Here is a 13,538-nt window from a genome sequence, read left to right as displayed (position 1 = left end):
TCCTCCAAGTCCCTGTGGACTTCTCCTGCTTACTTACTATCTACCATCTGACCATGTATACTTGCAGGTGTAAATATAACCATAGTTTTATGATCTTTCCTTTACCACCACTATACAACCTCAACAAAATGGTACTTCTGAAAGGGAAAATAGAACTTCAGCTAAGATGGTTAATGCTATGCTTATTAGTTCTAATTTGCACAAATTCATTGTTGGAGAAGAGTCATTTTGTTGGCAAGAATGACCGAACGCCTAGATTTTGAAAAACCTCGTCGTTCCTCAAAAAAACCAATGCATGAACTCAATGCCTCAAAAAACTCATTCCAATAACTCGATGAAGTCCCAGAATTACGTACGGGAATCATGGAAAACCCTTGCCGAGTTATAATAGCCGACTATGTTTTAGGGGAAATGGGGATGGGAATTAGATAAACCAATAAACATTTAAAATCAACAAGCGAATACTTCCATTCTTTCTGATTCCCAGTTTTTAGAACGTTTTGAAGCTCCTGATCCCATTAGAGCTCATTCACAAAAAAGCAGTACTAAAGTGATTACGTACAACATCTTACTATTCACATCAATTTATCAATGTTCAACAAAACACATCATATTAAACCGACCCAAAAAAGTTTCGACCGATTTCTAAGACAAAACACTTTCAACATTAATATCTTCAGCACTAGTACTACTATTAAGAAGAGAACGAGCAATTATCGAGAAAGCCAAATATGTAAAAATCTTCTAATCATCTTCAAACTCTTGACCAATTATGAAAAATCGGCTGTATTCGATAACCAGAAAGAGACCCCTAGAAGTCATCTTCATCATAGCTCCAGTTCTCATCTTCTTCATACTGCGCACTGTACTCACTACAAGAGGATGCAGGAGATGTATCGTCAGATGAAGTTCCTTCAGCACTATCTCCAGTCTCATCCTCATCACTCTCATCTTCCAGCAATTCCTCATCCTCATCACTTGTTTTCCCTTCATGCATTGTTCTGAAAAAAAATCTTTGGATTTTCCCTCTCATGTTCGAAAACCTTCTTCTCAACCTCCTATCATGATACCTATCCATCCTCTCCTTCTCTTCTACAACATCGGAATCTAGCTCACTAGTATCGACTTCTTCAACTAGATACTCAAACCCATCCTCCGATGTTTCAGAATCACTATCAGTTGCACTGCCATACAGCATATAGATACTCAGTCTTCTCTGCTTCTCCCTGAATGAGCAATTCATGTTATTCTCTATGACGGATCATCTCCCCTGTACGTCTGTCTATTTCTCCCTGCCCATCATTTCTCAACTTTGCAAGATCTAAATGACTCAGAGTGAGAGCAAGATTCTTGGCCTGCTCATACTATGTCGTTGATGGAGGCACGTCAGGAAGATTTTCTCCAACATTACCTGGAAGATTTTGATTACCTAAATGAGCCATTTCCTAAATCTCTCTTTATACTCCTAAATATTTCCTTTTATGATCATCAGGCCCGGTCTTGGGCAAAGTACCCAAAGTTCAACTTTGGGAAACATCCAAGGAGGGGGCATCAAAAAGGGTTTGTTACTTTGTATATTAATGTCGATATTAATGAGATATTATCTCGTACATAAGTTGGATTTGGATATTAATGCAGATGTAGAAAGATCATCTTCTTAGGTCAATACATACACATATTTCTTATTTATCTATCACTTTAGACCCTGGCAATAGACAACCATATGACACTTTCTGGTTACACAAACGTGTACGTGTATAAACCCACTCATGTATTTACTTAACTAAATATCCATAAACTTCGTATGTTACAGCCTAATATTACGTGTTACACTCCTTCCATATTGATACACATATACTGTATGGTCAAATAGTATTATTATCACAAATGACCATAATTAAGTCAGCAAAATCTATTATCACTAGTAACTATTATTTGTAGAGTAGTAACAATGGGTTCATATAAGAAAAAACAAGCTAAAAATACATTCTGCACTTTCGGTCAAAATAAGTTGACCTGGTCAAAGGGTTAGGGGCAATATTTTTGATGTGAAATTTGGGCATCCTCGATGTCAGGGCCGGCCCTGCTGATCATAAGACTCTCTATGATAATTATCTTTTAATAACCTCATTTTATAGACTCTTATAATCAATATCATTCATAGACATTTATGGGGTTTGGTTAAGGGTACTGTCTCTAGATCTTGCATGCTGGTTCGATATCCCATACACGGTATCCAAGCATCATAACTCTTTGAAAACTTCCATCCCTCAATTTTACCTAACCTTTCAATTCAGGCTTCATTGCACCTCTTCTAACCTATCGCCCTTCCATTGAAAATTCTAGTTTGCACCATATTTGACGTGATCATCTGTTTGTGCACCATATTTAAAAGTGTAAATGAGGTAATACAAGTGCGACGATGGAAATATTAATGTGTGATTGCGGTTTGTAAACACCGCATCCTATTCATTCTATATATTTCTAAGAAAGAAAGTCCACTTTATGGCCCTTTTTTTTTGTAAAATGAAGCATAACGCAAACTGTTGTTCTCTGGGAAACGATCAATGTAGTTTCTAATGTCTCGAATTATGTCTCTTGTTTATCATTTCCCCACATGATGCGCAACTACATCATTCCCAATTAACAAGGAATTAATTAAGTACATATATCCCTCAGTATACCTATTGACCCAGTTCGGCACCTAGGCCCTAGACAGGTTGGATGGTTTTCTTGAGAATATGCGTGACCCTTCAAGAACTTAAAATTTATACCAATGAATAACCGTGTCTACCAAGAGAGAGTAGTTTAAAAGGGGAAACTAAAAGGTTTATAATTATACAAAGTGAAATTCCAAATACATTTAGACAGAAATTTGGAGTGAATATATTTATCAGTCACTGTGCATTCAAATACTCTAATTCAATCGAGCATGGGTGGTGATGATGATCGACGAAGAGAAAATGGTAAATCCCCCATGACAGGGAAACAGTTGAAAGAGTTGGTATAGAAGGAAATAATTTAAAGGTTATTAACCGTGATGCGGTTGATAGGGGAGATGAACAAAGATGATCTGGAAGCAGTACAAAACCGAATAACAAATACGTTGCATGACTTGGAACTTGGTCGTGTATGGGAAGAAGAGCGTGCATTACTATCGAATTATCTGGAAGAGAAACCAAAGAAAGCAAATAAGCATCCTCTGGATCCCGACGTCATAGATATTGAGTCAGATTAATTCCAATTCCAATCAAGAAATGGGTGCGCCTTCAAGACATTTGAATTGTCTTGAAGAAATAGTTAATATCAGATTAATTAGTTAGTTAATTAAGTACAAAGGATCATTAAAATTAAATGGAGAAGGAGTCTTATGCAAAGTAGAGTTTGTAACTTCCAAATATCGTGCAAAATACAATTTGCTTATTTGTTTTCTTCGTAATTATTTAATTATTTGTCAAAATAAAGAGACGTGATTGTTTAAAACTTTTGGTTTAATTATTCAAGAATTCAGGTCGAAATGTTTCAAAGATTTCTCAACTTTTGTGTGATAGCGGAATAATGTCAAGTGGAACGATGTGGTAGTTTACACACGTAAATCGCACCATCAGAGGACAAGTTTCACTTTAAAAAAATATTTAGTCCTTTTTGCCTATAAATAATCGTTGTTTCATCCTTTATAAATGTCTATGTATATCCTATTTTCAATTATATCATATTTTCAATAATATATTTAGCTACTAATTGTAACAATAAATTTTTTTAGTTTTTTTTGAAGGAAACAAATTAATTTTAATGAATTTGTCATTTCTTTTTTTTTATTGTTCATTGTTGCAAGATTCCAGAAATCACGTTAATTAGAGAGCGTGAATGGTTTTCTTAGGAGTATGCGTGACCCATCCAGAACTTTTCAACAATCACATTAATTGGAGAGGTTGGACGGTTTTCTTGGGAATAGGTGTGACCATTGAAGAATACCAATGAACAATTGTGTCTACCAAGTGAGAGTAGTTTAAAAGGGGAAACTAAAGGGTTTATTAGACCAAAATTTGGAGTAAATGTATATAAGATGGGAGTCCGAGGTCCGGTCACAGAACGAAACCAATGTATCGTTTTTTCCTTAAAAAAATATATCCACAAAATTTTAGGTTTATGATTACATAATCGCAATCGCCATGATAAATATTAAATCCACAACCAACGAGGAGTGTAATTATTTTCTTTTGAAACATACACTCACTTAAGTAGTTTATGTCACTCTAAAATGTATTTACCGAACAAGATGTGTCTTTTCTAGAGCTGTTGCTTGACAAAAACCAAGGAGCTACTAAATGATGACGACGTGTGATCTAAACAGATTATTGTGCGACCGTATAGAGAAAGAGATGCGGTAACACTGTGACACCAATGCATCATATCACTTTGAAGAAAATATTTCCACAAAGTATGAATCAGGTATATCTATGTTATTCTTCATGTTGATTTAAGTTACTATGAACAAAATTATATATGGTGAAAATTGTATTTTGGACCACTTTTCACGTGATCAATTGTTCGTGCACCATATTTTAAAATAGACAAAATGATGATGACGTGTGCCCTCACCAGATTATTGTGCTACAGTTGGGAGTCCGAGGTCCGGTTACAGTTCAAAACCAATGTATTGTTTCGCCTTAAAAAAATAGATCCACAAGGTATTAGGTTTATGATTACATAATCGCTATGATAAATATTAAATCCACAGCCATCTAGGAGTGTAATTATTTTTTTTTGAAACATCCACTCACTTAAGTAGTTTACGTCACTTTAAAATGTATGTACCAATCAAATTGTGTATTTTCTACAGTTGTTGCTTGACAAAAGTTCATGTAACTACGAAATGATGATGACGTGTACCTTAACCAGATTATTGTGCGACAGTAAAGAGACTGAGGTATGGTTACTTGGCGAAACCTATGCATCATTTCGGTTTAAGAAAATATATCCACAAAGTATGAGGTTTATGATTATATAATCGCTATGAGAAATATTATATCCACATACAAAGAGGAGTGTAATTATTTTCTTTTCAAATATCCACTCACTTAAGTAGTTTACGTCATTCTAAAATGTATGCAACAATCAAGAAGTGTCTTTTGCGGAGCTTTTGCTACTGCTGCTGTCCCCTTCGGAATCGGTTGACACAAATAACCTCCAGTACCATAACTAGTATCATTAACTACTTCATGCTTTGAGGACTTGTTGTAACTATTACTACCTTTATTATCTTCAATCATCTTAACTTGATGACGATGTTGTATAGGAAAAACTCTGGTGTCAGAACCAAATGTTTTGAAGTAGATCATCTTCTTTCAAAACATGCTTGGTTATGATGCATCCACACTACCATAGGAAGCCATTAAGGCTATTATATAGAGGAATACCCACAAATTATGAGGTTTATATAAACGCGCTTATGCTTAGTATGGGAATTAGGTAAATCTCTGTTATTATTCATGTTGATTTAAGTTACTATACACAAAATTTTATACGATTTACTGATGTTGTTTCATCATTGTCATTCTTTCATTATCATCATAAATATTGTTGAATAATCGTATTTAAAAGAGTAACAATTGCATCTCAGTCATTCAAAGAGGAAAACATGACATCTTCCCACTTGACCTTATTCCTTAATGAGATCAGAAATCTTTGCAATTAAACAAGAACGGAAACAACCAAGATCAAAAGGAATGTTACCAAAAGTGTGGTATTTGTTGTATGAATAGAATTTAATAACTTTCTTTCTAAAGATGATAAAAATGAGCTTTCATTGGTAATTGTGGTGCTTAGGATAACATCAACATTACAAGTTGTGTATATATATATAGAGGTACTTTGTGAGTAAAATAGGAAGAACATGTCCAAGTTGTTCTGCATAGTTCCCTGATTATATGCAGAATATATATACAGAAACGTTTACAAAGGATGCGAAGATAATTTTATATTTGCAAAGAGGACTGCATATCATAGGTTTTAAAGTGAATAAAGTGAAAATTATATTTTTCACCAAATTTCACGTGATCAATTTTTTGTGCACCATATTTTAAAGTATAAAATGCATAATACAAATGCGACGAAGGATACAAAATGACGACGGTGTTCCCTCACCATATTATTGTGCGACAGTTGGGAGTATGAGGTCCGGTTACACTGCGAAAGTAATACATCATTTCCCCTTAAAAAATATATCCACACAGTATTGAGTTTCTAATTACATAACCTCTATGATAAATATTATATCCACAACCAACGATTTTCTTTTGAAACATCCACTCACTTAAGTTGTTTACGTTACTCTAAAAGGTATGTACCAATCAAGAAGTGTCTTTTCCAGAATTATGATGACTTTGTGCCCTCACCAGATAACTATGCGACCGTTAAGAGAATAGTGTGCGGTTACAATGAGAAAAAACTGCATCATTTCCCGTTAAAATAAATATATCCGCAAAGTATGAGGTTCACGATAATACAAAATAAAATCCAATTACCAAAATATACGAGTTTGAGTGGTTATAAAAATATGAGTTTGATTGGTTATCATGAAATAAAATATATTCCTTTGAGAAGAAAAAAACATTATCCTGGTCCCACATTGGTTAGATGGGGATTAATTGGGTAGTTTATAAGTCGATGGGTTCCCTCATCTAGTCTACCGGTTTTGGAGTTGAGTCTACTCATGGGCTTATGACGAGTTGGGGTCGGTACCTTAGTAATATTTGGCTTTGGCTTTGGCATTGGTATAAGAGCCAACCACCACGACCCATGCCCGCACCATCAGATCCAATCACCATGACCCATGCCCACACCACGGAAGGGGTGACATATAGGCTAGATTAAATTGTAGGGGCACCTATATATGGGTGTAGTTGTCACCAGCATTGAGTATTGGCAGGCCGTAAACGAGTGGAGCCGCCATAAGAAAAACACCTACCGTACAACCAGTGTCGATAGATCGGGACCCATGCAGTGGCTGAGCCAGGAAGTTTGGGATGGAAGGACAACTACGCGAAGTGAGCATAATCCTAAATGCATTGAATGGTGGTCGAAGGCCGAAAAAAAAATTGAGCCATTTTTCTACGAAATGTGAGACTGAGTCATAAAATTCTTCAATTAACTATTAGTCATTTTTGATCAAACAATAATTTTAAGACCCTGGAACATATCTTGCGTCCAGTTGTTTCTACCTTTCTCTTTCCTTTCTTGTTGTTTACATTATATGAAGTATAAAAGGGCAATGTTAGACTAATCAAACAGATAAATATGGGTGTGTATATCCTATTTTAGCACAATTAATATTAACATTATGGACAAATATTGAAATATCTCCTATATTCTCATATTTTCACAAAACCAGGGGGACAAATGTTGCAATATATAATTAAATCATAACATTATATACTTTTTTTTATATTTGGCAAAAAACTTGTCCTCTCTAGTCTATGCGTGGCTCCGCCACTGGACCCATGGTCACACCACGGAAGGGGTGACCTCCACACCACGGAATGGATGACCTATAGGCCGGATTAAAGTGTAGTGGCACCTATGTATGGGCGTAGTTGTCACCAACATTGAGTACTGGTAGGCGAGTGGATCCGCCATAAGAGAAAGGGCTACCGTCCGGCCAATGTCGGTAGAGTGGGACCCATGCCCACACCACGGAAAGGGTGACCTATAGGCTAGATTAAAGTGTAGGGGCACCTGTGAGATGAGGAATAAGAGCGATATTTTGCATAGAAAGTAGTAAGATATGTATTTTTCTTTTGTTGATAGAAGTGTTTCATAAATAAAGGCAAAATCAAAATTATACATCTTTGGAATGCCAATGACCTTGTAAATATCAAGATACATTTTGATCTACATAAATAATACATAGAAAACATTGAACATGAGAGTGTTGCATTTTTCCAGGTAAAATTTCCCATATTAAAAGTAATAATTTTTGGTATTTCCTAAGGCATTGCTCACATTTTCATAAAATGGAATAAAAAATTATGCTAAAGAGGTTATCGAAACTTCCTGTATATAAACTCTTTCTTACTCTCGAGTCTCAACAACTTTACCATGTACAAACAACATCACTGGCAACAAAAAATACTTTACCAGGTACATGTAAACCGATTCTGACTGAAAAAATGTCAGAACCCTGCATTTTTTGCACACATATTGTAGTTGGTTACTTTATTGCTTCTTGGAAAAACACCAAAAATTTTCAAAAGAAACCAGATTAATTCATTCATAAACTAGGAATATAATCAAATATAATTCGACAATAATTTTAAGACAAGACATAAGTTTTGACTCCATATAATTATCCATAGTTAAAGATATAAACATGAATATAACCATTCATTCATGAACATCCCCACTACGACCACGTCACCGCGTCCTAGTTTACCAGGTTGGGCACTGCTCAATGCACCTTCATACATCTTTTTTTGGGGGGATCTCTTCCTCTTATTCTTTGGCTCCTCCTCCTCCCCAAACTTTGCACCAGCTTCTACATCGTCGAGACTGTTCAATTCTTAAATCAACTTTTCATCGGGCTTAACATTTTCCCCTTCCCTGATTTGTATCTTTCCTCGGGTTATCAAGTACCTGACTCAGCTTCTCTGTTTCCATTTTAAAGAACAAACATTCAACAAAAAATGCTAATAACATTAACAAAACCGTAATTAAGTAACAATACGCACTAGGCATTCAAGAGACGTATTTTTGTCCTCTATCTTGGGCCTCTCATCTACTCGTATCACCGCGACATGTAACCCGGAATTGCATCATCATCTGTTCGAGATGGACCATCCATAGTATATCTGTGAAACGCTATGTCTTCCTAATAATCATATGATGGTAAAGGATTCTGAACAATGTCAATATCATTATCATATGGTTTGGTTTTTTTCTCATTGATTTTGAACATCTTGTGCTCCTTTGGGATTTATTGTACGTAACCGCATTGTCTTGCGACTCTCGTCGGGTTGTACATTATATATCCTCTTGGGTGAAACAAAGGCCCAAAATAATCATTTTTTTCTTCGCACCCAACTTTCTTTCCTTTTCCTTTAGACAAATCTTCTTTATAATGATCAAAGACAACATCTTTCTTCGTCAAGTGTCCAACTGGCGTCTCAACTTCAGATAATCCTTTTTTTGGTTCTTCGTCTTACTTCTGTAGGTGTAATCGTCTCTATAATACTTGTGGTCCCATTCTTGTTTTCAAAAGTCCTTTGAGCAAATATTGGGAAGTGAAAATATATCCACGCCTGCAGAAAAGTCATATTCCCTTCGATTTGGTTCCTTTGAGCCCTAGAAGCCTTTCCCAACTCGTTCAACGAGTGTGCAAGGATGACAGTTCCCCAAGAGTATTCGTGAATCTTGTAAAATGGTTGCAACAACTGGATAAAGTTGGCACTCACATGGGCACCAGAAACGTCAGGGAAGATAACAACTCCCAGGACGTAGAGGACATACGCATTGGACGTGGCGATGATACGTTCTGTCGTCACCTCTTTTCCCTCAGCACAGAGATTCTTTGTTCCCATGAAGTTGTCCCTCAGCTTCGATAGACGGAATATCCTTTTCTTTGACTTGCCTATCAGCATCTCTGACTTGGTCCTCTCCTCATCCCATTGGAACACATCCTTGGTGAAAGCGTAAATCTTGTCCCACTCAAGCTCTTGTGCATACTCTTTGTGCTTTACGGCTTTACCTTCTATGCTTAGACCGGTAATGAACCTCGCATCATTTGGAGTTATCGTCAGTTTCCCCCTAATATCTCTCAGCAAAGGCAGAACAAAGAGGTTTGTCATAACCAAGGTCCAAATTCTCGACTGCAGGTATCAACCCCGTAGAATTGACTAGATCGATTACTTCTGGAACTTCTCCAACGGTTGATTCTATTGCTTGAAGTGGCCATTTCCTCATCATACTCACTGACGTTCTTGGCTTTATACGACGAAAGACATCCCTGTGATCCTATAAAACAAAACAAATCTGATGGACAACAATCAAAACACTACACAGATAATAATTTTTATGTTATATAGCATAAGGTTTAGGTACTTACTATTGTATGGCAAACGAAGGCGTCCCAACTGCCTTTGTACCCCCATAACATTTGTCCTCCATCACCGAGTAACCCGTAAACGGGATCCTTGGGGCCGCGATAAAACATATTCATTGGGTCGGGCATGTGGTCCCCTTTCTTCTTCTTTGGACCATCTTTCTTGTTACCATCTTTCTTACCTTGTTCTTGAACGTCTCCTCCTTGGACTTGTTCTTGAACTTATCCTTTCTTCTTCATCACTTTCATCTCACCTTCTTTTTCATCAATTTCATCCTCACCTTCTTCTTCATCACTTTCTTCTTCACCACCTTCCTTGCCACAAATTTCTTCTTCATCGATCTCATTTCCACCATTTTCCTCCCCATTAACTTCCTCATCACTTTTTTCTTCAGAAACTTCTCTATTACCACCTTCTTGTTCAGTAGGTGTATCTGAATCAGATTCTTCATGTGTTGGTTGCTTCGCTTGAGGTGGTGAGTCATTGATGTTTATACCTTTGGCTTTACTCCCCATGGCCCTTCGGTGGGAAGCATTCAAATTTTGACCATCTTTTAGACGAGGTCCCAAAGTCATGTTTCCTCTTATATTTCTTTTCAAATTGCTTTTGTTGCTTGCCCTTGTTTGGCCTGTATAATACAAAATTAAGCGACAAACAACAATGAAATAAAATACATTTTTTTAAGTCAAGGTACACAATCGGTTTACTTGATATACATATAAAATCCGATTCCTAACATCACAAATAACCAATCAGTTAATTCAAGTGCTCATGTAATTCGATTCTAACAAAAAAACATACATAAACGGTGGGTAGTTCTTCTTATAGGAATCGGTCTAATCGATACATATATAAAGTCCGATTCCTAACACAATAAAATCAACAATTGTATTTTTTAAGTGCTAATGTAAACCGATTCTACTAATCGGTTTTATCGATATACATATAAAGTCCGGTTATTAACTAAGCATATAAGAATTCAAAGGCTATACAATCGATTTTTGTGAACACATATGTAATCCGATTCTAACGAAAAAAATTACAAAAACAACGGTTTCCCCTATCATAACTGAATCGAGCAATTTAGACACTAACATTCTTAGATTCTTATTCACATGCAGAACAATCGGTTTATGTGAGAAAGAACATAAACCGTTTATAAACATCATCGGTTTACTTGTACACTAACATAATCCAATTCTGTAAAACTCAAAAAATTTTGATTTCAAAACATTCGATTTCTAAGCGATTGCATGTTACTAAAACCTAGTTTAGAGGATTGGGTTAATAGAAAAGTACCTGATTCGACCCATTTCCTCCTCTTCTGCAATACGAGATGCTTCGGCTTCCTTGAGCACTTGCTTCGTTTTCTTTCGAATCACTTCTACAAGTCCGGGATTCTCATCACTAAAAAAATCATGTTAGTAGGATGCTTCATTCTTGGTTGTTTCGGCATTTTATAGAAGAAATAAAACGATTAATCGTTTTTGGATCGTCGATAATCGACGAGTTTTGGTTTAAAAAAAAGAGGGAGAAGAAAACATGAAGAATCGGTTTTTAGGTTAGAAATGAAAACTGATTTTAGTTTTAGGTTTATTGTTAAGAGTTGATGGGGGTAATTTAGTAATATTAATATTTTTTAGAGGATAATTTCGGTAGTTTCAATATATATAGACACCCCTTATCATTGTCTATAAGGTAGATGAAGTAATCAGGATGAATGTAACTTTGAGAAGAAAAGAGTGTAGTTAGTACATTATGAAATCGGGCAGCACATGAATACATACATGCCTCCGGAGCTCAGTTTCAAACAAAAAAAGTGAAAACTTCATTTTTTAAAATCAATGTAAATCCCACGACGGCAAAACTCACAGAAACTTAGTTTTGAATTGTAGTTGGTGGATAAAAGTTCAAAAGGAACCGACAATGGTGATATAATAATGTTAACCTGGTAGATCATTAACAAAAGAGAAATAAGAAATTATCTTCTTTACTCTAACCATGACTCCATGAGTCTTAGTTACTATCATCTCCAGAACATAAATTTATCTTTATCCCCTGTATGAAGGACTTTTCAGTTCTGTGGATCGTGCTATCCGACGCGGCTTCTTATAACTCAATCATAATTTAGCGGGTCAGCAGCCGTTGGATTTTCTTAGATTGGTATTTTGAAAATAGCCCACTAAATTACAGCTGTAAACATTAATTAAAACACAGTCAAATCCTTAAAGTTATTTAATATTTATTATGGAGTCCAATTTCTAAATTATCTTCTTACTTCCTCTTTTTAAACATAGTCCAATTCCTTTTCTCTGATCTTTTTCCCCTCTTCCCTCTCTCCAGTAACCGAAAAATGGAAAAAAAAAACTCCCATCATCTTCATCGTTTTTTATCTTGATCTGCCTGGATTTGATCAGATTCTTCGGATTTTCCGGGCATACCAAGGTTAGTCTTCCTAGTTTGTATAACTTTTAATAAAAAAAAATTATTGTTCCAACAATTTTCTAGGGTTTTTTTTAATTACGGATCATTCAGATGTCTTATGTATGTTATCTTGATTTCTTATTATATATTTGTATAACAATTTCATATAGCCTTCAAGTCGGTTCTACGGGTTAATGCAATCATTTCAAATACATCTTTGAGGATGGATCACATTGGGTTGACGTTGATTTACATTATTGTCAAGATCCATTGCTACCGGATGTGATCCCATTTTCGATACACATCGCATATTACTCCTCTGTTATAGGAGCATCAACTTTTAAAGAAGAAGATAAATTGTTCTCGTTGAAGAACAACAATTCAATTGGTGGAATTAAAAATTTCACACCATCCCTCAAATAGCATTGATTTCCTCAACGAACTACATGAATTTAATACTTTTGTTGTGTTTTAGAATACATATAATTTGTATTTGTCCATGTATTTCAATGGAGATGTATTTGATTCTTGTAAGAATTCTTATGAGTATATGAAATTGGGAGCATTTTCTCATGTTCCTTCAAAAGAAAAAATAATTCCTCTTTTTCGGATTATTTTTTGTCTGTCTGTCTCCTTCTTCTTCTTCTTCTTCTTCTTCTTCTTCTTCTTCTTCTTCTTCTTCAAGGTGTTACCTAAATCTCCATTTTCAAAAGAAGTGCTACCCACTAAAAACCCTTTGATATTAATAAGGAAAAAATCAAAATAGATTGATATGGAGTCTTAAATTATAATTTTTGATTATTCCTCCATTCTTGTAAGTTTATATTTTAGATGTAATTTTTTTTGACGAATTGGTTTGAACCATTTTAGATGTAATTAAGATATGGGTTTGAATCAAACTTCAGTTCCATTACTTTTTAATTACAAGTAAACACTAACTAATTAACTAATCTTGTATATATAATGTTTACTCCAAACAAATTAGATTTGTTGCATTTGAATATCTGTAATAAT

General features: G+C 35.3%; 1 long non-coding RNA gene across 1 annotated transcript; it reads left to right on the top strand.

Annotated features, from left to right (window-relative positions):
• The first annotated feature begins 12,416 nt into the window (after positions 1 to 12,416).
• Positions 12,417 to 13,061, top strand: LOC113308539. Its single transcript, XR_003339893.1, has 2 exons — positions 12,417 to 12,545; positions 12,695 to 13,061. It is a non-coding gene; the product is annotated as an uncharacterized LOC113308539 (long non-coding RNA).
• Positions 13,062 to 13,538: the final 477 nt, after the last annotated feature.

The sequence above is a fragment of the Papaver somniferum genome, chromosome 9 (genome assembly GCF_003573695.1).
Source record: "Papaver somniferum cultivar HN1 chromosome 9, ASM357369v1, whole genome shotgun sequence".
Classification (NCBI taxonomy): Eukaryota; Viridiplantae; Streptophyta; class Magnoliopsida; order Ranunculales; family Papaveraceae; genus Papaver; species Papaver somniferum.
This window is presented reverse-complemented; position numbering and strand designations above follow the sequence as displayed.